This window comes from Somniosus microcephalus, chromosome 10 (assembly GCF_052327205.1).
Source record: "Somniosus microcephalus isolate GS21.2 chromosome 10, FLI_Smic_1.0, whole genome shotgun sequence".
Classification (NCBI taxonomy): domain Eukaryota; kingdom Metazoa; phylum Chordata; class Chondrichthyes; order Squaliformes; family Somniosidae; genus Somniosus; species Somniosus microcephalus.
In genome coordinates, this window is record NC_140996.1 from 100,695,361 (window position 1) to 100,720,214 (window position 24,854).

Sequence of the window (24,854 nt, forward strand, 5' to 3'; positions counted from 1 at the left end):
AGCCATAGAGATGGTACCCTGAGCAGGGACCACCTTTAGGGAGAGTTGCTGTGCCAGTTCAGGGTGGATAAAACTCTCCGTGCTTCCACTGTCAATTAAACATTTAACCCGGCACCCGTTTACCTCGATGTCCACCATTGATTTGGATAGCGGGTGCGGCCTGGTCTGGTCCACTGTGACCGATGCCACTGTAGGGCTCTGATCGATGCAAGATGGCATCCACGCTGTCTGCTCATAAGATGGCGGACCCCACGAGGTCAGGCAAGATGGCGTCCAAGATGGCCGCTCCCACGGCGCACACGCGGCGATGGCGGGTTTTCCGGCGGTTGGTTTTCCGGCGGGGTTCCCTCTGCACACCTTCCCGAAGTGCCCCTTCTTACCGCACTTAAAGCAGGTGGTGCCTTTCGCCGGGCACAGGTTTCTGGTGTGTTTTGGCTGCCCGCAGAAGTAGCAGTTGGGTCCCTGACGCGTCGCGGCTGTCGTAGGGCTTCTGGGGGGAGAGTGAGGCCCCGCCGGTGTCGGGCTGCCGGGCGGGGAAGATGCCTTCCAAGGTGGCGGCGCCCTCGGTGCACACGTGGCGGCGTGGACGGCGCGGGCTGAAGAGTAGGCGTCCGAGTTTCTCTGGGCCACATCCAGGGATCGCGCGGTGTCTGCAGCCTGTTTCAGGTCCAACCCCGTTTTTTCCAGCAGTCTTTGCCGGATGTAAGTGGAGCTGAGGCCTGTGATAAAGGCATCGCGAACAAGCTCGTCAGTGTACACTGCGGCTTTTACATCTCGGCACTTGCAGTCTTTGCCAAGCATTTTCAGGGTGCTTAGGAACTCCTCCACCGATTCCCCAGGTCGCTGTGTGCGAGTAGCGAGCAGATGCCTAGCATACACCTCATTCGTAGGCTGCTAGTAATGCGCCTTTAAGATGTCGCAGGCGGCCAGGTACGTATCGGCGTCTTGGATGAGGGGGTAAACCCGGTGGCTTACCCAATTCCGCAGAATTCCGAGTCTCATCCTCGCAGCGTCCGTAGCGTCTTTGACGGCTGCGGAATTGTCCAGGAAGAATTCCATACACTCAAACCAGTGTCCGAAGCGTGCTGATGCGTCCGGAGCATGTTGATCCAAATCCAAACGTTCGGGTTTCAGGAGTTGATCCATAGTGTTGAAAAATAAGTTAATAAAATTGATGTGCCTCAATAATTCCGAGACTCGATGTTAGCGAAACAAAACAAGGCTTTTATTAAGTTAGAACGTAACACTTAAGAGAGAGAGATATCTTCCTTCTGGAGACTGAGGCCAGACTGAGCTAGCTTACAAAAGGGGCCAGGTATGGGCGGAGCCCTACACACACAGCACATTCCAGCACATTCCAGTAAACAATACAATGAGGACTGGGGGAAGGGAAATGACACTGAAACCGACCACAGTCACAGGCAGTGATGAATGGAATATTTCATCACAACCTCAACAACACCTCCTCATTCACCAACAGCCCCACACTCCTTACCTTTCCTCTATCACTGACCATCACATCGTCCTCTTTCCGACAACACAAAAATAAAAAAAACACCAGAGAAAGCACCCTCTGATCAATTTTATAAATTCAATCATGACATAATGCATACAAAAGTAAACTAATCACCCTTGTGCATTCCCTTACTGCCTGTTTCCCATGTGCCTTTGCCTATCCTAGTGCTCCTATGAGGTGCTTCCCCAGTGGCTGCAGCATGGGTGGTGGAAGGCTGCTGACCTCCAATTGAGGAGACTGCAGATGGCCTTGGAGGGCAACCTCGAGTAGCTTTGGGCCTAGAAGGTCCGGCTGTAGACTGCACCATCTCGACCTGGGTAGCAGCAGTCTGAGCTGTCTAGCTGACAGGCAATAACAAGAGCACTGGCGCGTGGCAGGGGGTGGGAGCAGGAATGCTGTCATCCTAAGAGAGGACAGAAGGTTCATGCTCCATGGAGCCAATCCCACTCTCCCAGGCAGTGTCACCTCAGCAATCCTACTGATTTGTTGGAGAATAAATTGATGGACTGTTGTGATGCCCTGGAAGCCCCTTTGAGCAGTGGTATCCAGAGCCATGATAGCAGCAGTCTGAGCTTCCACTGCTGCACTCAGACCATTGTTCAAAGTATCACAGCCCAGACTGATTTTTGGAAAAACTCCCACCACTCCTTGCAGCCAAAGTGCACCTCCCCTTTAAGAGGTGCAGGCTGCCTTTTAGTAGCACTACCCACTCGTGATATCGGGCTCCCTGCTGAAGCATGCAGCCAATTAACAGCCCAGGGAGCGCTGGCTGCACGCAGCAATCATTTAAAAGAACGTGCAGCACCGATTTATCGTGTTGCTTGCAATACCATGAATGGGCATGGGTTAATCTCATACCACGATCCCCACACCCATTTTCAGAGATTAGCCAATTTCTCCCCCAATGAAACTCAGTTTTTATAACTTGGTTTCAAGGATTACATTGCAGGTAGTCTTTTGCGGTTGTATTTCAGCATAATTGATGGCAATCCTATGCTTGCTGTTTAAATCTGTGGTAGTAGTAAAAAGGTTTAGGACTCAAGGGGGATAGGGAAAGCAACCAAAGCTAGACCTTCCTGGATGATGAAAGAGTTAGAGAGTATGATGAAGCAGAAAAAGGGGGTGTATGACAGATGTCAGGTTCATAATACATGGAAGAATCAGGCTGTATATAAGAAGTACAGAGGACAAGTGAAAAAGAAAAAAGAGGTGCAAAGAGACAGTACAAGAATAGATTGGCAGCTAACATAAAATGGTCTCCTGTATGCATATTAACAGTAAACAGGTTGTCGGAGGAGCAGTGGGTCTGATTTTGGTCCAAAATGGAGATCTATTGGTGAAGGCAGAAGGCATGGCTGAGGTACTAAATGAGTACTTTGCATCAGTGTTTACCAAGGAAGAGAACTTTGCCAAAGCTATGGTAAATGAGGAGGCTGCCAGAGTACTGGATGAGATAAAAATAGATAAAGAGGAAGCACTTGGAAGGCTGGCGGTACTTAAAATAGAAAGGGTCTCCCGGTCCGGATAGGATGCTTCCTAGTTTGCTGAGAAAAGTAAGGGTAGAAATTGCAGAGGTGCTGGCCACAATCTATGAATCCTCTTTAGATACAGGGGTGGTGACAGAGGACTGGAGGATAAATAAATGTTACACCTTTGTTCAAAAAAGGGGAGAAGGATATGCCTGTCAATTACAGGCCAGTCAGTTTAATGTCAGTTTAGAAACAATAATCTGGGAGGAAATCAGCAGCCACTTGGACAAGCATGGATTAATAACGAAGAGCCAGCACAGATTTATTAATGGAAAATCATGTTTGACTAACTTGATTGAGTTTTTTGATGAGGTAATGGAGAGGGTGGATGAGGACAGTACAGTTGATGTTGTGTATATGGGCTTTCAAAAGGCGTTTGACAAAGTACCACAGATTAGGCTTGTTAGCAAAATTGAAGCACATGGATAAAAGGGGCCATAGCAGCATGGATACAAAATTGGCTAAGGGATAGAAAATGGAGAGTTGTGGTGAATTACTGTTTTTTGGACTGGAGGAAGGTATGCAATGGACTTCCCCAAGTTTCAGTACTAGGACCACTGCTGTTTTTCATATACATTAATGGCTTGGACTTTTGACTTGGGTACAGGGCACAATTTTGAAATTTGCAGATGACATGAAACTTAGAAGTGTAGTGAACACTGAGGAAGATAATAATAGAGTTCAAGAAATCATTGACAGGCTGATGGAATGGGCGGACACATGGTAGATGAAATTCAACGCAGAATAGTGTGAGGTGATACATTTTGGTAGGACGAAGGAGGAGAGACAGTACACACTAAATGGTACAATTTTAAAGGGGGTACAAGAAGAGAGAGAGACATGGGGGTGCTTGTGCACAAATTTTTGCAGGTGGCAGGACAGGCTAACAGAGCAGTTAATAAAGGATATGGGATTCTGGGCTTTATAAATAGAAGCATAGAGTACAAAAGCCAGGAAGTTATGCTAAACCTTTATAAAACACTAGTTTAGCCCCAGCTGGAGTATTGTGTCCAACTTTGGCCACGAAACATTAGGAAGGACATGAAGGCTTTGGAAAGAGTACAGAAGAGATTTGCGAGAATGGTTCCAGGGATGAAAAAATACAATTATGTGGATAGTTGGGATTGTTCTCCTTAGAGCAAAGAAAGCGAAGAGGAGATTTGATAGAGGTGTTTAAAATCATGAAAGGTTTAGAGAGAGTAAATAAAGAGAAACTGTTTCCAATGGCTGAAGGGTTGCTAACCAGAGGGCACAGATATAAGGTGATTGGCAAAAGAACCAGAGGCGATATGAGGAAACAAAATGTACGCAACGTGTGGTTAGGATCTGGAATGCATTGCCTGATATGGTGGTGAAAACAGATTCAATAGTAGCCTTTAAAAGGAAATTGGATAAATACTCAAAGGAGAAAAAATTGCAGGGAAATTGGGGAAAGAGCCAGGGAGTGGGACTAACTGGATTGCTCTTCAACAGAGCCGGTGCAGACTCCATGGGCCAAATTACCTCCTTCTGTGCTGTGCTATTCTATGATTCTATGATTCTAACTTCTTCGATCCAGAAGCAGTTGCACTGTCTGTTAATGTTAAGTCTTCACCTGTGGTGATGTGGTGTCATACCCCTCTTCCTGAAGCATGAACAAATTTTAGGTCGGAGTTTTCAGTGACCCCTCTGTGATTGATTCTCATCCTTGGTACATGTGGCATCATTTCTTTTTAATTGTTATTGAATAACTGATCACAATACTTTTATGCTTCTCTGTGAACTGAGCTATGCGCTTTCGATTTATTAATTGCTTCTTCTGCACAGATTTCCTTCTGCTTCTAAAAATGGTCATGTTCTCCCACTGGGTCGTTCCCGGTATTTATCTTCCGTTGGTGTTTCTGGGTTATCTTTACTTTAATGCAACCTTCTTATTGTCTCCCTTACTTTCCTGAATGTGTCCTTACTCTGAATCTCTGAATATTTCTTTGTCTGTCTGCCCTTAGGCAAAAGTAGTCTTTCTCTTGTCTTCTGTCACTAATTTATGGAGTACGGTTGCCTTTTTTCTAATACCTGAACATCAAAAGGATTTAGGCAATGTTGTTTATCTTCCATCTCTGTTTTCAAATTTGGCCTGCCTTTTTACTTTTGCAAAAACAGGCTGAGACCTTCCAATATATTATTGATGAGTTATTAGGGGCACCAACAATCTGGGCTCTGGCTGATTTGAGTATGCGCTTTAACTATAATTGGAGGGCTTCATATATAAAGGATTGCAACTTTTGGATTTTGAAGACTGAATGCGTATCTCAAGTTGAACTATCAGTTGTCAAGAGGTTTTCTCAGAAACGATTTTCAAGCTTAAATGTACAAGTGTTATAAAACAATAGGTATAGGGCCGAGTACCCAATTGGCCTTATTTGTTGTCCCAGCCCACCTGGCTTGCAGTTTTAGAAACCACAGAACCTCTTGTCTCTTTAAGAATTTCTAAGCATTAAACAAAATACAGTTTTAATCCCTTCCTATCTTATCGGACTCGCTCCTCCTTTTCCTATAAGTCTCAAAAGATAATATTGGTGGTTTTTATAGTGTGGCTGTGGTAACGTTATAGGTTCATAGGAACATAGGAACAGGGGCAGGCCATTTAGCCCCTCCAGTCTTTTTCACCATTCAATGAGATTGTGGCTGATCTGTGATCTAACTGCATATACCTGCCTTTGGCCCATATCCCTTAATACCTTTGGTTAACAAAAATCTATCAATCTCATATTTAAAATTAACAATTGATCAAGCATCAGTTGCCGTTTGCGGAAGAGAGTTCCAAACTTCTACCACCCTTTGTGTGTAGAAATGTTTCCTAATTTTACTCCTTACAGGCCTGGCTCTAATTTTTAGACTACGCCCCCTAGTCCTAGAATCCACAACCAGCGGATATAGTTTCTCTCCATCTACCCTATCTGTTCCCCTTAATATCTTGAAAACTTTGATCAGATCACCCCTTAACCTTCTAAATTCTAGTGAATACAACCCTAATTTGTGTAATCTCTCCTTGTAATTTAACCCTTGGAGTCCAGATATCATTCTGGTAAACCTACGCTGCACTCCCTCCAAGGCCAGTATATCCTTCCTAAGGTGCGGTGCCCAGAACTGCTCTCAGTACTCCCGGTGTGATCTATCCAGGGCTTTGTATAGCTACAGCATAACTTCTACCCCCTTGTATTCTAGTCCTCTAGATATAAAGGCCAGCATTCCATTAGCCTTTTTGATTATTTTCTGTGCCTGTTCATGACATTTAACGATCTATGTACTTGGACCCCCAACTCTCTTTGGACCTCCACTGTTTTTACCTTTTCACCATTTAGAAATTCCCCTGTTCTATTCTTTATAGGTCCAAAGTGGATGACCTCACATTTGCCTACATTGAAATCCATTTGCCACAGTTTTGCCCATTCACTAAATCTACCAATATCCCTTTGTAATTTTATGATTTCATCTGCACTGCCTACAATGCCGCCTATCTTTGTGTCATCGACAAATTTGGATATGTGGCTTTCCAACCCATAATCTACGTAGTTAATAAATATGGTGAATAGTTGAGGCCCCAACACATAGAAACATAGAAACATAGAAGATAGGAGCAGGAGTAGGCCATTCGGCCCCTCGAGACTGCTCCGCCATTCAATGAGATCATGGCTGATCATTCAAAATTCAGTACCCTGTCCCTGCCTTCTCCCCATATCCCTTGATCCCTTTAGCCTTAAGAAATATATCCAACTCCTTCTTGAATATATTTAATGAACTGGCCTCCACCACCCTCTGTGGCAGAGAATTCCACAGGTTCACCACTCTCTGGGTGAAGAAATTCCTCCTCATCTCAGTCCTAAATGGCTTACCCCTTATCCTTAGACTATGACCCCTAGTTCTGGACTCCCCGGCCATCGGAAACATCCTTCCTGCATCTAGTCTGTCCAAGCCTGATAGAATTTTATAGGTTTTGATGAGATCCCCTCTCAATCCTCTAAACTCCAGTGAGTACAAGCCCAATCGACACAATCTCTCCTCATATGTCATTCCTGCCATCCCAGGTATCAGCCTGGTGAATCTTCGCTGCACTCCTTCCATGGCAAGAACATCCTTCCTCAGATAAGGCGACCACAGATCCCTGCGGGACACCACTAGTCACAACCTGCCAATTTGAGTACCTGCCCATTATCCCTATTCTCTGTCTCCTGCCGCTCAGCCAATTTCCTAACCAGGTCAATAATTTGCCTTCAATTCCATGGGCTTCAACCTTAGTTAACAATCTCTTATGAGGGACTTTACCAAATGCCTTCTGGAAGTCCTTATAAATAACATCCATAGACAATCCCCTGTCCACTACTTTAGTCACCTCTTCAAAAAATTCAATCAGGATCGTCAGGCATGACATACCTTTTACAAATCCATGCTGGCTCTCCCTCTGATCAGCTGAAAATTTTCAAAGTTTTCAGTTACCCTATCCTTAATTATAGATACTAGCAATTTCCTGACAACAGATGTTAGGCTAACTGGTCTATAATTCCCTGATTCCTCTCTCTCAGCATTCTTAAATAGCAGGGTGACATGTGCAATTTTCCAATCTAAAGGAACGGTTCTTGAATTGAGAGAACTTTGGAAGATTATAGTTAGGGCATCTGCAATGTGCTCACCTACTCTTTTAAACCCTGGGATGGAAACAATCTGGTACTGGGGATTTGTCACTCTTTAGTGCCATTATTTTCTTCATTACTGTTATTTTGCTTACATTAATGTTGTTGATTCCCTGTCCCTGATTCAATATTAGTTTCCTTGGGGTTTCTGGCATGCTATTCTCCTCCTCTACTGTAAATACTGATGTAAAGTAATTATTCAACATGTCTGCCATTTCCTTATTATCATTGCCAATATCACTGATATCAGTTTTCAAGGGGCCAACATTGCTCCTGACTACCCTGTTTTTCTGAATATAATTGTAAAAGAAATTGTGTTGATTTTGAAATCCCTTGCAAGTTTCTTTTCATATTCCCTTTTTGTAGCTCTTACTATCTGTTTTGTCACCCTTTGCTGTACTTTGTATCTTACCAATTTACCAGGATTTGTGCTATTTTTTGCATTTTGTGTGCGTTTTCTTTTAGATTATGTTGTCTCTTGCCTCTTTAGTTGTCAAGTAGAGCTCTTGTCCCTCAGGGGTACAAACTGGTTCTGTATCACATTAAATTCTATTTTGAACACCTTCTTTCATTTTATCCATTAACAGATTTGCCCAGTTTACTGTGGACAGTCTTTGTCTCATCCCGTTGAAGTCGGCCTTACTTAAATCTAGAAACTTAGTAGCTGTTTCCCATTTCTCCCTTTCAAACATTATGTTGAGCTCGATCATGTTATGATCTCTATTAGATAAATGTTCACGCCTCGTTAGGCTGTTAACTAAATCTAGCTTATTACTCATTACTAATCTAATTTGGCTTGCCCCCTTGTTGGTCCTAGGACATATTGTTGCAGAAAACTATCCCGGACACACTCAAGAAATTCACTACCTTTCTGAGATGTGCTAATCTGCTTATCCCAACCTATATGAAAATTGACACCTATGGTAATAGTAATGGTTATGCCATTTATTTGATATTAATGGTTGCCTGTAATAAGCATGGGCAGGGTAAGTGGTGGAGACTGTACTTCAGTTTTCAAATAAAGCACCAATTTAATTTTGAAGCCGACTTATCATCGCCACCTTTGTTTTGTTGACAGTTAGCGAAACTTAATGTTAATTGCATACACCTGTGAGACAAAGGCCGCGATTCCCCAACCTCGGCGGGTCCGTGGCAGGCGACGTTGGTTGCAGGTCGCGACCCCACTGCTGGCTCTAGCCCGCTGTGTAGAATGATTTTACATTGATTGGGCTTGTTAAGCCCGCCCAGCACGTTTGCCAGCCAATTGAAGGAAGCGGGTCTAATGGCGTCATTTGCTGATGCGTTATCAGCTGGTTTTCTTAAAGGGACCATGTGCAAATTTATTTTGCCATTTGTGCTGTCAGCGTTCTACAGCTTTGAGGTGCTGCAAACACTGACAAGCACTACACAGAGGTGCATGGCTGCATCCAGGCTCTCCCATGACTCCCTTCATATGTTTACGGAGGGAGACACAGCACACAGGGAGGTTCTCATCGCTTCCAATAGGCGGAAGAGACCTCCCCAGGACACCAACGCAGCCTAGTTGCACATTGCACAGAACGAAACAAGCAGGGATGTTATCAGGAGGACCAGGATGCAGTGGCACAAACCTTTCTTTGATCTCAGTAGATCACAAAACGTTAGTTCAAAGCCACACTCAACCTCATCCAGCTATGCCACTCATCACATCCCCATCACTCTGCCTTCCCTACCCTACTCCTACACACCCTTACTCACACCAACTTACCTTGCATCTCCACTCCTCCCTCTCTATCTACATTATCACTTCTCCATTTCACTAGCCACCCCTCACACTCACCCTCATCCTAGTCCAATCATACCAACTAACAACACATAAGGGTAGGTACTTGGGTATTTTAGCCATTGTTCATGTCAAGTTCCTGTTAATGTGGTGTTAAACATTGAAACCTTTATTTTCAACACTTTGCGTTCTTAGACAGATTTGTGTGCACCTTTGGAAGTGTCTTAGTGAGTTGCAGTGAATGGTGAGGCATAACGGTACCCCCTTCAATGCTGATGAGTGTGAAAGGAATGGCTTGGGCATTGTAGGGATGCTTTATGGTGTTGGTGTGGGGTGGTGCCAACCTGGCACATCATGTGGCAGCCAGGGTGTACAGCGTCAAGTGAAGTAAATCTGGCCATGGTGAGGCCATCCCTGGCGTCCTGGGCAGCAATGTGGTCGGGTGCTGATGCCCTGTGTCTTGTGCAGCATCAGGTGATTGCGGAGAAGGTTGGTGTTGTTGTTGGTGCTGCTGGTGTGCTCGCTGCTGCTCGCGTTGGGGCTGATTGTGGTTGGATTCAGAGGACCAAGGTGAGAGTGTTTCAAGGGCACCAATGCTAATTTAATAGATGGCAGGTGAACTTGCGATAACAGAAGCAGTCTGTCAATGGTGAGAGAGGTTGTTCCAATGAGGTGACACTGGATAGAGAGTTTGCTCCAAACACTTGCAACCTGCATAAAGCTCAATCTGTCTTTCAAATGCAGTAAGCAACAGCTTCTGAGCTTGGAAATTGAACAGTTGTGAGATGGGTGCTCTTATAGCACATTTCCAGCTGTCAAGTAATGAAATGATTCGATCGTCATACAATACACGACCTCCTTACCTGACATGATGCCCGAGCAGCATGGACTCCGTGGGCAACCTCGTAAAATGGTAAAGTGAGCTCAAAATACTTTTTAATGGACTGTTAACAAAGTCATAATGACCTGAATTGCCTCCCCCGCCGCTGCATGTCGGGTCTATTCAGACCTGACAGACCCGACATCCGGGAAAGTCATGTGGCTGCAGGTTGACAGCGGGGTCCCAACATGCTGTCAACATTTTTTTCCCACCCAACCAGCCACCGAACGTGTCCACTGACCCCAAAAAAAATTCCTCCCAAAGATTTTAATTTCTAACATCTATTAGACAGAGGGAGAGAAAGAGTTGGATAGACAGACACAAATAGAGAGAAAGGCAAAGTAGTTTTATCTTCATTCAAATTTGATTTCATTTTTCAAAAAAAATTGTTGAATTTTGAGAGCAAACAAATGCTCTTTGAAAAACAGGAATGGGTTCATGGAAACTGGTGGAATATGAGAGGGTATCTAGCTTCTCAGTCCCCATCCTTGGGGGAATAAGTTGGAAGGGGGAAGAGTGGATGGAAAGTTAAGGGTGAGGTGATTAACAGTGAAGCAAGTGTGACAGGAAGATATAGGAGTTCAGTGGGTCATTCAAAGTAGAAGTTGTGATGGGGATGAAGGGGTGGGAGGAAGGGGAATGGGTGTTGGGAAGGTGAAGGGATAGGGGACATGGGGGGAAGCTGATTGATATTGGGAGAGGATGGGAGGGAGCTTTTGAGGGTCATATCTTCCCCACAAACCACACCGGAAAGGAGCCTGCAGTGTTTCTCCTTTACACTTTGCATACCATCCAGCAACTCCCACTAAAAAGTAAAGTTGAAAAACAGAGAGAAACAGAACAGCAGAGAGAGAAGCAAAAAGAGTTAAAGGTAGAGAAGCAACAAAGAGGAGAAAGATAGAAATAAGCAGAAGAGAAGAGACAGAATCATCAGCACACTCTCACACACACACTCTGTCACTCGCACACACACATATAGGGCTTGATTTTGCCATTGGGGGCGGGCTGGGGTGTGTCAGGTGGTTTTCATGTCAGGACCCCGACTCCGATGTGAAGTGTGGAAAAAAGTGCGGTTTTGCCCGAATTGGGCACTTGATTACCAGCGTGTGGAAACCCCTGGCCCAATGAGTTTTTTCATACAGAAAGTCGCCGCCGATGATTTAAGGCCTGCAAGCAGCTTTGCTTCTTCTGGAGACTTTAAACTTTATGTCCATTGTTGTGATCACTTCATTCAGCAATTATGTAGGCCAAAGTGTACTCCAAAGTTTGATGAGGCCTTCCTCCAAGCTCTGGTGGAGGGAGCAAGATCAAATAAGGAGGTGCTCTTCCCTTCCTCAAGGAGGAAAAAGCCTCCCCAGCAGACTAAAGCTGTGTGGATGCAAGTGGCCCAGGAGGTCAACTCAATCTCTATATGCCGCAGAACCTGGCTGCAGTGCTGGAAGAGGTTTCATGACCTTCTCCGCACAGGAAAAGTGAGTATGACTTTCCCATCACCCTCAATCTGATCCCCATCGCCTCTCCTCACCAGCACTCTGCTTTGCGAACCTCTTCCTCCATATCCCAATTGACACTTACACCCCTGCACCCTTACCCATTCCCTCTCTCTCTATGGTCACATTCACTTAACTATTCGACCATGCAGCCCTCACACTCCCTATCACTGTGATGCAATGACAACAACTTACAACACACAGGGAGGGCCCTTTGTCTCCTTCTAAGCATCTATGCTATGGATTCTCTACACTCACTCCTTCATTCTCACTCAAATTCCACTTGTGCCCCTCATTGCAGGAAAAGAGAGCCCACAATAAGAGCGAAAGAGCCATGACAGGAGGAGAGCCACCCTCAGTAGCCCAGCTCACTACCTCAGAGGAGGCGGCCCTGGAAATCGCCAGTGCCGAGGAAGATTTGCAAGTGGGGGACGGACAGATGGGCGCACCACAGCAAGCTGGTGACAGAATAGTTTGGCATTTCTCTCACTAACATTGCATGAGTGACTGATAATAATTCTGATGCTCTAACAGATTGACTTATGATCATCTGCACTATTCAATGTACATGCAATCTTTACCTCACATCTCTAACTCTTTCCTTTACTCCCCCACAAGACCATCGACAGCTCCCGTCCTCACTGTCCAAGAGGAACAGCCTGAGCCTCAAGACTCTTCAGAGGAAGCTACAACCTCTGAGGGTGCAGCATCAGCAGAATTCAGCGCACCCAGCACCAGCGCTGACACTCACACCTTGGTGGGACCTTCGCGAGATAGAATAGTATTGTCAACTGGTGTATCACAGCTCACAAGTGAGCATCAGCAGATGTTGGAGACAGGGACAGCAGTGGAGAGTCCTCGTCGGAGGATGCAGGATTCTTCCAGCTCGGCTCCGCTGCATGTCGACCCTGTGCCTCCAGGTCCATCCAGAAGGAGAGTGGTGCTGGAACTCCAGGAACAGGTGCAGGAGTCTCTGGCAGCTTTTTTCTCCAGGATCACTGCGAGTGTGGAGCGCATGGAGGAGTCCATTGCGAACATGAGCAGAGCCTTTGTGGAGGCATTGGCGCATGAACTCATCACCACGGAAAGGATGGCAACCTCCGTGAAAAGGATGGCTACCTCCGTGGTAAGGCCGGCTACCATAGAGGAGAGGATGGCAATGGTCATATAGGAGCTATGTCGCCAGAGTGTTGAAAACATGGTCATTATTCAGAATAGACTGACATCTCTTGAGGAGCGATGGTCAGCTATTGAGCATAGAAACCAGACCTTCATGGAAGTCCTCTGGAGTAGGACTTCCCGTGCAGAAATGGATCCTCATGGCCTCCCTGAATTGCAGCAAGGTGCTATCAAGCCACTTGCTAGCTCTGAAGTGGCGCTGACCCATGAGAGGGATGTTGATGGCAGACAACAAGGAAGTGGGGGCTCCTCTCCAAGCGCTCACACAACCATGCCACTGCAAAGCCCTCAGCCAGAGCCCCACCAGAGTCATTACTCAACTGAGATGGGCGTCTTAGCCCCTGCACAGCCACAGGAGCAGTAGACTGTTGCCGAGCCCTCACAGGTTCACAACCCCAGAGGACGGCTGCCAAAGGTGTCGAGACAGGAGCAGCAAGAAAGTGAGCAAGGGGCCTCCACATCTGCTGAAGCCACAGGGGAATCACCATGTAGGAGCATACGTAAGAGGAAGATAAAGCACAAGTAGTCACAAGGGTAGTCATTTGGGTGTCCTGTTGTATTGTTTTTTGACAAGCCATCCTTGTAATGTGATGATAAACAGATTTGTATTGTTTATTTTTTGAAAAGCCATCCGTGAATTGTGATGATAAAAAAATTTGATGGCAACCTTGAAGTTGTGGCCTGTGTCATCTCGCAAATGGGACTTCCACACAGAGGGCTTAGGGCGACTTGCAATTGTCAGTATGGTGGTCAGAGTGATAGGAATCCGCAGGTTCCTGTCCATTGTCGATGCTCTGGTAAGAAGGCGCGAGGCAAAAGTGTTTGATTGTGCAGGCTAAGCAAATCTGGCCAACATGAGTGCGTCCTTTGCATCCCGGGCAACAATGTAGTCGCATGCTGGCGCCTTCTGGCCTATGCAGCTTCAGGTGGGTGAGCAGCAGCTTGGCACTCCTGTTATTGCTGCTGCTGTTGGTGCTGCTGTTGTTCATGGTTCTGCTGCTGCCGCGGCTGGTCTTCGTGCAAATCTGATGTCCAGGAGGAAAGGAAATAAATGGTTCCCATTCTTCTGGTATATACCTCAGTTGAGGAAGCGCTCAGTCAAGGTGGGGAGAGGGGTTTCCCAGAAGGTCACACTGGAGATGGGTGTCAGGCTCCAAACTTCCACAAAAATGAGTAGGCCTGCTAAAAGTTCCCTCAGACCTGAGACAACAAAGTTCTGCCACCTGCTAATGAGCACTGGTGAAAACTCCTTTTTAATGGTGGAGCTGCAGCTATTAGTAAGCAATGCACTTGTGAGGCCGCCAGGATTAACTGGCATGTTCCAGAGGAGATGTGCAGGATGGGGGAAATATGGTAAAATTAGAAAGGCCTCTCAAAACGGGATTATAGAAGCAATTAACTGATTGTTAAGGGCCTATCCCGCCTCTTGGAGGCTGGATGGAAGCGGGGTCTGAAGCCCCGATTCTGAGAAAATTGCTCGGAGGCGGGCTGGAGGCGGGGTCCGAGCTGCCTGCTATTTTTTGCGATTTTAACACCTCACACGCCTCCAATCCTGCCTCCTCGGGCCTGGCAAAATCGAGCCTAGTGAGTTGTTGTGATCTGGAATGCACTGCCTGAAAGAATGGAGGAAGCAGAATCAATAGTAACATTCAAAAGAGAATTAGATAACTACTTGAAGGGGTAACAATTGCAGGGCTATGAGGAAAGAGTAGGGGAGTGGGATTAATTTGATAGCTGTACGAAAGAGCCAGCACAGGCGCAAAAGGCCGAACGGTGTCCTTCTGTGCTGTATCATTCTATGATTATTTAAACAGAGGCATCAACCCATTTAAAATAAACAGAAAAATACCGCCATTAAAATAACAGAGAGAGATATGGTATTGGTGTAATAAGTGTTCATACAACAAATTGATTACATAGGATATATGGCACGAAAACGGGCCATTCGGCCCAACCAGTACATGCCAGTGATTATGCTCCACTTGAGCCTCCTTCCATCTTTCCTCATCTAACTCAGTCAGCATAACCCTCTATTCCCTTCTCCCTCATATGATTATCTAGCCTCCCCTTAAATGCATCTATACTATTTGCCTCAACTACTCCCTGTGATAGCGAGTTCCATATTCTTACCACTCTCTGGGTAAAGAAGTTTCTTCTGAATTCCCTGTTGGATTTCTTGGTGACTACCTTATATTAATGGCCTCTAGTTATGCTCTTCCCCACAAGAGGAAACATTCTCTCTGTATCCACTCTATCAAAACCTGTCATAATTTTAAAGACCTCTATTAGGTCACCCCTCAGCTGTCCTTTTTCAAGAGAAAAGAGACCCAGCCTGTTCATCCTTTCCTGATATATATACCGTCGCATTTCTGGTATTATCCTTGTAAATCTTCTCTGCACCCTGTCCAGTGCCTTTATATCTGTTTTATAATATGGCGACCAGAACTGCACGCAGTACTCTAAGTGTGGTCTAACCAAGGTTCGATACAGGTTTAGCATAACTTCCCTACTTATCAATTCTAACCCTCTAGAAATAAATCCTAGTGCTTGGTTTGCTTTTTTTATGGCCTTGCTAACCTGTGTCACAACTTTTAGTGATTTGTGTATTTATACTCCGAGATCCCTTTGTTCCGCTACCCCACCTAGACTTGCACCCTCCAAGTAATACCTGACCTCCTTATTCTTCCTACCAAAATGTAATACCTCACATTTAACTGTGTTGACCTTCATTTGCCAATTGCTTGCCCATTCTGCAAGTTTATTAATGTCCTCCTGTAATTTGTTGCTGTCCTCCTCAGTATTGACTATCGCCCCCAATTTGGCGTCATCCGCAAATTTAGAAATTGTGTTTTTGATTCCAAAGTCTAAATCGTTATTGCAAATTGTGAACAGCAGTGGTCCCAGCATTGATCCTTGTGGAACACCACTACCCACCTTCTGCCACTGTGAATAGCTACCCTTTACTCCTACTCTGTTTCTGTCCTGAAGCCAGCTAGCAATCCATTCTGCTACTTGTCCCCTGACTCCAATTTCTTTGACCTTATTCATCAGTCTATTATGGGGTACCTTATTGAAGGCCTTTTGAAAATCTAGATAAATTACATCTACTGCACTATCATTGACTACTCTCTCTGTTACCTCTTCAAAAAATTCAATGAGGTTGGTCAAGCAAGACTTTCCCTTTTGAAATCCATGCTGACTATTCCTTATAATCTTTTTGGTTTCTAGATGTTCTTCTATTTTCTCCTTTAGTAGAGATTCCATTATTTTTCCTCCCACCGGTGCTAAGTTTACTGGTCTATAATTCCCTGGACATGTTCTATCCCCCTTCTTGAATATAGGTATTACGTTAGCTATCCACCAGTCTTCTGGCACTACAGCTTTTTCTAACGAATTATTAAATATGTTTCGTAATGTAGTTGCTATCTCTTCCCTAGATTCTTTTAAAATGCATGGATGCAATCCATTTGGACCAGGGGTTTTATCCTCTTTGAGTTTGATTAGTTTATTTAATATATCCCCTCTTTTTATTTTAAATGCACTTATCACATTACTAATCTCTTCATCCAATATTATGTCCACCTGTTCTTTCTCCCTGGTAAATACTGAAGCAAAATAATTATTTAATATTTCTGCTTTCTCTCTATCTATACCTGTGATATTATCCTGTCTATCCCTTAATGGCCCTATTCCCATCCCAACCTTCATAAGAACAAAAGAACATAAGAAATAGGATCAGGAATAGGCCATTTGGCTCCTCGAGCCTGCTCCGCCATTCAATAAGATCATGGCTGATCTTGGGCTCAAAGCCACTTCCCCACCTGCTCCCCATAACCCTTTGTAAAGAAATGAGCCATACCAATTCAGAAAAATACACCATCCTATGAACAGAATTCTGACTTTATTAAAACATGACAAGCTGGGTTTAAAAATCTAAAAGCCCCAATGATACAAAGCTGTAAATACAGGCTTTTGAGATAAGATGAGCTGTTAACACAAAGCTGTAAACAGATTACAGTCTTTTGAAATGGGAATCGGTTGTTGACACTGAAACAATGACTCTATTGAAGCAAAAGGTTGGAGCTTCCAGAAAGTCTGAGCTTTGGGAAGAACACAATACTATAACCCAGTTAAATTGTTTTAAACCAACACTTTGTAAACAGGCACATGAAAAAGCACAAAGGTATAATGTTAAGGTGTCATAAACCAACACGTCGGGAAGCAGAAACACAGAACATTAAAGAACCATATGCCTTCATAAATATGACATCAAATGAAAAACAGGAGACATAAGTCTGTAATACAACCAACTGAGATGGCTAGGAAAACAATTATGTACTCGGTTGAAGTGTTTTTAATTTACACGTTATAAAAGATACAAACAGAAGACTTTGTAAATATGACTTGAATAGATGCACCAAGCAATCACGTGGTTTTTGTATTGAACTTGGAACACATAGGAGATGCGAAGTCTGCTTATAACCAGCTAAGGTGATTTAAGAATTGAATAGAAGTCCATCGTAAAAATGGCATCAAATAGATACATCTGTTATAACCATTTTTTATGATAAGTTTTGAACACCTACACAGCAGACAGAATTCTGCAAGCTAACAGCTGAATTGACAATAAGAATAAATAGAAGTTAACAGAAAGATGACTAGAGATAATTAGCTTACATCAGCAGAAAACTTCAAAGGATATACCACTGAATAAAGGGTATAAAATATAGAACTTTCAAATAGGAAGTCAGAAGTTGCTGAAAGGGGCAAAGCGATTCTCACTCTTCAGAGGCAGGCTCTGTAACTTTTTAACTCTTTGAGTCTCGGGGATCAAAAAGTTACTTTTATTTGATTTTGATGGATATCCTGGATTAGAAATAAGTAAGAAATATAAAAATGTAACAAAGTTAAGATTTGAGAATAAGAATCTCTGAGAATAAGAATTGTAAGCTATTTGTATTTTGAACTGCTAATGTTGCGACTGAATCACCAGCTGTTAACTACATGTCGGTTCTTTAATAAATCTATATATTTTTAGAATTGTCTCACATAGTACTTCTGTATCAAACTCGCAAACTCAATCTCTGCACACTTTTTGGTGAGGAGCTGCAGAATTCTGGTGGAGTTTTCCAGACCCTCATAATATCCGGAAGGTTACAGTCTAGTTAAACTTATTAAAAGTGCTATCTGGAGGACGGTAACATCTTCAAGTCATTCCTTTCCTTTAGGGAGAGATAATCTGGACCTTTAAACCCAATTAAGCATCTTATAGGATTCGGCTAGCTCCAACTTTAGTTGAAGGTGAACGTCTGGGGAATACGCCTGATCCGGGGTAGCCCGAAAAGGGCTAGGACTAGTAATTACCCCTAATGTTGGCGCCCAACGTGTGTGTTATCAAGTTGATACAGAACCTATACTTATATTTATATCTATATCCATCTTATAGATTGTTAAGTATAGAAGGAGTGTTTTACTGACAGTGGTACTAAGACCCAGATTTAAGTCTCTAGAGATGACAAGACCCTGATCAGGTCTTGTAGAACTTAAATCAGAACTCCCTCAATATACCATTGAAGTCTAGAAATTTCTTATAAAGTTCATATTAAACCCTAACCGAGGTTAGGTCCTGACGAAATGGCAAACCCCGTCGGAATTGGCCAAGTCTTTTTATTAGGAAATTCAAATGGTTGCTTTATTAGGGGAAATAATCCTATCCCTGTACCTCCACAAAACCAAGTGATAATTTTTGAAATATAAGGCTTTGATGCCGAAGGAGCTGTTACAACTCATGGCATGATTGATGTTGATCCCCAAAACCAGGGGATACAGATAAGGTGCACACCTGCACAATTGGGAGGTCTAATGAATGGTGCCCAACAGGTGGTGGCAACCATGGCTGAATAGCAGGACCCGGAGCAGCCTATGCTTCTGGGGGCCATGGATTCCAGTTAAGGTGGCAAGCTCATGATGAAATAAATTACCAGAATCTTCGAGAAAACTATAGACAGCTTAGTATCCATTATAATCAATGCCGACAAGCACTAGCTCAATCTTATCTAAATGCTGGAGGTGCAATGTTCACTGGTCCAGTAAGCCAACCTCAGCAACCACAAATTGCACCCCTAGGTCAAGTAAACCTGAGCTCTATCTACACAATGTGTGGTAAACCGGGAAGCACCAGCCAGGAAAAAAACGTCTGGATTCTAACTAGCCTTGATAAATTGGAAACCTGTTGCCAAGATTGGTATGCCCAACACCTGAGGCAACTACTACAAATAATACTAAGTTCAGATTTAATTCCCCTATTAAACCAGTGTAACCAACTGGGTTCAAATATACGCTTATGTTCTCACGGCAACTCATGGAGGGCATGTAATGGGTTCCATCAAAGAAATACTCACTAATACAGCCACAACTAAAGGGCTGGTAGCTGCCTACAGATTAGGCAAAGTACTTACACAGGATAACTGGGACATTGTCCATGGTTGCCTAGCCAATCAGTATCAAAATACAGCCCTCAAACTTGCCTGTGAGGGTGCGCTAAATGATTATCGAGCTAACCAACGAAGATGGGATAATGTCAATCACATTATCCAATTAAATCATGACCTCTTAGGTCTACCCCAAACTAAACCTATAATGAGATCAGAAACTAGGGATAAAAAACCGGAGAAGGTACCTTTGGTACTCAAAAAGAAGGACTGTATAGATCCAAGTCTCAAGTCCACCCCGCCCAGACACAAACTCGTGGCTCGGGACCCCCAAGAGGATATTCCAGAAGGTTTACACCCCCAACTTGCCCACAATACGAGAAAGATTTCTCCCCAGAAAGATGGGATAGAAGAGGGGCTAGACCTCAAAAGGAAAGCAAAGGACAGTGGATTCCCTATGGGGACAGTCTTTACAGTGGCCAAAACTATCCGAGAGCCATGGGAGGGCACCGGGAAAACCAAAATTGGGATCAAAAAGATTCCCGGCAGAACCAATGTCCACCTCGACAGGAGGATCGGCAAGATAATAAATGGCCTGACAAACCTCCTCAGGGATCTGGAAAACATGAAACCCCCAAGAGGGAGGAACAAAAATCAGTTACAATAATTAAAGACAAAGCAGCAAATGAAACTCAGGGTCCTGAGGATGAACAATCCCAGAATTAGAGGCCTGGCACCCAGCCAGGGCCTCTTGAATTCCCCTATGCCCTCGCAACCTTGCCCACAAACACACAAGTGAAGGTCCTGTTTGATATGGGAGCTGATTACACTGTAATAGATCCTATAATTATAAAAACTAAGTGGACAGATTTGGGAAGCCCAATTTGTAAAAAAAACCATTAGGGGGATTCACACAAGACGAAACCAAAATAATTAATTTTTACAAAATACCTATTACTATATATAGAATCACGGTGACACTAGATGTAGGACTGGTACCACAATTGGCCTGTTCCCTCATTATAGGACAACCAGACATGAAACATTACCTTAAAATTTCAACCAGACCTGTAGAAGCACCCACAGACCAGGATGACAGGGAAAAATATGTTCGAACACAGCTTGATCGAAATCCAAATCAATGTGGAAAGATAGAGCATCTCCCCGTCATGGAGGATGATGGTACAGAGGAGGGAATCAGACAGATACCTATGAGACCGCTTACAGAATACCATCAAGTTATTTACAGTGATGGATCGTCAATGACGATTAAAAAAGGGACAATCCAACAATCCTCAGCTGGGATGGGGATAGTAGTAGGGACTTTTCGAGATCCTATTCTTTTTATCCAGAAGAATTACAGTACTGTCTATACCCCTTGGCCATAAGACAGCGCAATATGTTGAAGCCGCAGCATTACGGTATGCTTTAGAGAAGGCAGACCCTATTAAACCCAAACTAATCTGCACGGATAATGACTACTGTAAAGAGGATATAACCAAGATCTAGTTTTCTGGGAACAAACAAATTTTACCAATCATAAGGGTAAATCCATAAAACATAAGTCATTGTGGGAAGACATTCTCCCTTCGAGAATGGAGAAACAGAATTGTCAGGTGATTCATGTATACAGGCATACCACTGGGACAGTACACTCAAAAGGAAACAGCCTTGCAGATGAACAAGGGATACGTTCGGTCTGCATGACACCCCCTCGAGAAGGGTCTGCCAATGTTAGTGCAATCACTAGGGCAGAACGGGCAGCTAATTAGGATGAGGAACTGATTCAGCTATTAGATCCAACAGAAGAGAATCCACCAGGATATCCACCAAAGTACTTTTACTTGGAAACCCCTACGGGTATTGTACTAGTTAAGTTGCCCAAGGGAAACTGAGACAAAAACGAGAACAGCTTATAAAAGAAGCTCACAAGGGCATAGGTCAAGCACATTGTGGTGCCAGAACAACATTCTGCAAATTGACCCCCTTATATTGGTGCCAGGCATGCTTAAAGCCTGTAAAACCTACGTGGCAAATTGTGAGCCATACTAATTACCCAATAAGCCATCACTAATTAGGCCACCACCATTGGCTCCTGTGAAAGCTGATGAGCCAATGGGAAAATTCTTTATTGACTTTATTGGACCACTTCCCCCATCTTTTGGATATAGACATGTTCTCGTTTGTGTAGATGGATGCACTTCCTTCTACTGGCTGGTCCCCACAAAAACTGTTTCGGAAAATGCACTTGCCAGGGTTGTTTCTGATATAACTAATGTAGCTGGTGCACCCAAAATCTTACACTCCGATCAAGGTGGAGCCTTTGTCTCCAAGGCCTTCAAAGACTACTGTGAACAAAGGGGGATTGGGTTAGAGCACAGCACGTTACGTCATCCACAATCAGCGGGGCTGGTGGAACGTAAAAACCAGGAAGTAAAAAAGCTATTGGTTAAACTGTTGAGAATCAGGGAGAATAAGTGGACCACCACCATTCCGGATGTACAGCTGCCATTCAATAATGTGCCCGCATCTGCATCAGGGACAGTATCACCTAAAACTCCATATTATCTGATGTATGGGGTTGAGATGAATACACCGTTTACCCATAGTTCTTTTATTGCCTCTACACACTCTGAGTCCTTGACCTGACAGCGACAGTTAGATTTAAATAAAGAAGTAACAGAAGAGATTCATCAAATTGATCAGAGGATAAGGGAGGCAAATAGGCAGAAAAAATTGACAAATAAAGCATGGCAACCCATAGTAGGAGAATGGGTACAGGAAAAGAAGTTCGAGCAAAAACCTGGTTTAAAACCGAAGTAGAAAAAACTTGTTCAAATACATTCTGTTATTAACGAAAGAACAGTTCAAATACATATTAACCAGCCGAATGGCAAGCATATTCTTAAAACTGTCTCCATAGACAATATCAAACGATGTCCTGCGGGATACCGAAAAGTAGGAACAATCCAAGGTGCAGTCGTACACTGTCTTTCAAGACCCAGCTTGGAGCACGACACAGGAAATGGATGCGATCGAATTACTGACGATGGTCAGTCAGATGGTGTCGCCGGCTCTTCCACACTTTGCTTGGCAATGCATCAGGAATTGGATTCGCGAAAAGCAACAACTGAAACAAGGAAAGATCAACGAGTTACTTCAGCGAAGGAGGAAGACATCGTGGATGAAGAAGGAATCAACTGAGTGCCTGGCAAGGCCTTTACGAAAACACACATCTGTACACAGGCCGGATCGAAGGAACAGCGTGTCAAGCTTCAACTAGTTCCAAATGACATCTCCTTGACTCGTATAAATAACTCACCTCCACGGAACGTACATCTGCTGATTGGACATTCTAAGTACATATTGTTTTGCTAATTGCATGACTATGTACTTATCATCTGGGGAATACGCCTGATCCGGGGTAGCTCGAAAAGGGCTAGGACCAGTAATTATCCCTTCACCTTCACTCCCTTATCTTGCAAAAATTTGACTACCTCCACCTTAATTGTATTTAATGACCCAGCCTCCACAGCTCCCTGGGGCAGAGAATTCCACAGATTTACAACCCTCCGAGAGAAAATATTCCTCCTCTTCTCAGTTCTTAAAGGGCGACCCTTTATTCTAAAACTGTGCCCCCACGTTCTAGATTTCCCCACGATGGGAAACATCCTCTCTGTTTTAATTTTAATTAATTCACCACTTACCTTGTTAAAAGCAGGCCTTGCGCCGGCTTTTTAAAAGTGTAACTGCTGGAGACTTACCCTCCTGGAGAAACCTGCAAAAAAAATGTAAGTTCAATGCGCACGCCCTGCCTCTCCGGTGCATGCGTTCCACCTGTCAACCCTCTCTTTCAAGGGAACGGAAGTTGCGGTTTCCCACGCATGCGCAGTGCATGCACGAAATCAGCACTTTTGTTGGGCCTACGCGTGAGTACCCAGCATGTACTCACACGTGGGGACCTGGATTTCTGTGCCAAATAAATTAAAACATTTTCTCCACAGATTTATTATTTTTAAATACCTTAAAGAAGGGTAAGTTTATTTTTAGCCCCGTTAGAAAATGTAATTCATTTTTTCAAAATTGTAAATTATTGTTAAAAATAGTTATTTCATGTAATTTATAGTTATTTTAAAAATGTGATGTTTTTAAAAAATTTATTTGAAGTTTTAGTTATGTTTTCGGGCTTATAGTATTTATAGGTTTGACAGCTCTTTCTGTCAAATTTATGAATGAAGCATTCCCTGCTCCCATTGGCTCTCCATGGCCCACGTGATCCCAGGAGACGCTTCGAACTAACTGCGCCCCTGGGGTACGCAAGCACTGCGCGCCGACAGTTGGAGGAGGCCCAGGATCGGAATCCCATGCGGGCCCACAGCACAACGGCCGCGCACAAGGCAAGTGCAGGTTGGCGGCTTGCACCCGCGGGAAGCCTCCGACCCAAATTTCTGGGCCTATATGTTTCAATAAGATCACATCACATTCTTCTAAATTCCAATGAGTATAGGCCCAGCCTGCTCAACCTTTCCTCATAAGTCAACCCCGTCATCTCTGGAATTAACCTAGTGAATTGTCTCTGAGCTGCCTCCAATGCAAGTATATCCTTCCTTAAATAAGGAGACCAAAACTGAACGCAGTACTCAAGGTGTGGTCTCACCAATACCCTGTACAGTTGTAGCAGGACTTCCCTGCTTTTATACTCCAACCCCTTTGAAATAAAGACCAACATTCCATTTGCCTTTTTGATTGCTTGCTGTACCTGCGTGCTAACTTTATGTGTTTCATGCACAAGGACCTCCAGGTCCCTCTGAACTGTAGCATTTTGTAATCTCTCTCCATTTAAATAATAATTTGCTTTTTTATTTTTCCTGCCAAAGTGGATAACCTTGCACTTTCCCACAATATACTCCATCTGCCAAATGTTTGCCTACTCACTTAACCTGTCTATATCCCTTTGCAGGTTCTTTCAACTTGCTTTGCCACCCATCTTTGTATCATCCGCAAACTTGGCTACATTACACTCAGTCCCTTCATCCAAGTCATTAATGTAGATTGTAAACAGTTGAGGCCCCAGCACCGATCCCTGTGGCAACCCACTAGTTACCGTTTGCCAACCGGCAAATTATCCATTTATCCCGACTCTCTGCTTTCTGTTAGTTAGCCAATTCTCTATCCATGCTAATATATTACCTCCAATTCCGTGAGCTCTTATCTTATGCAGTAACCTTTTATGTGGCACCTTATTGAATGCCTTCTGGAAATCTAAATATACCACATCCACTGGTTCACCTTTGTCCGCCCTGCTCGTTACCTCCTCAAAGAACTCCAGCAAGTTTGGTAAAATGATTTTCCTTTCATAAGACCATGCTGACTCTGCTTGACTGCATTATGATTTTCCAA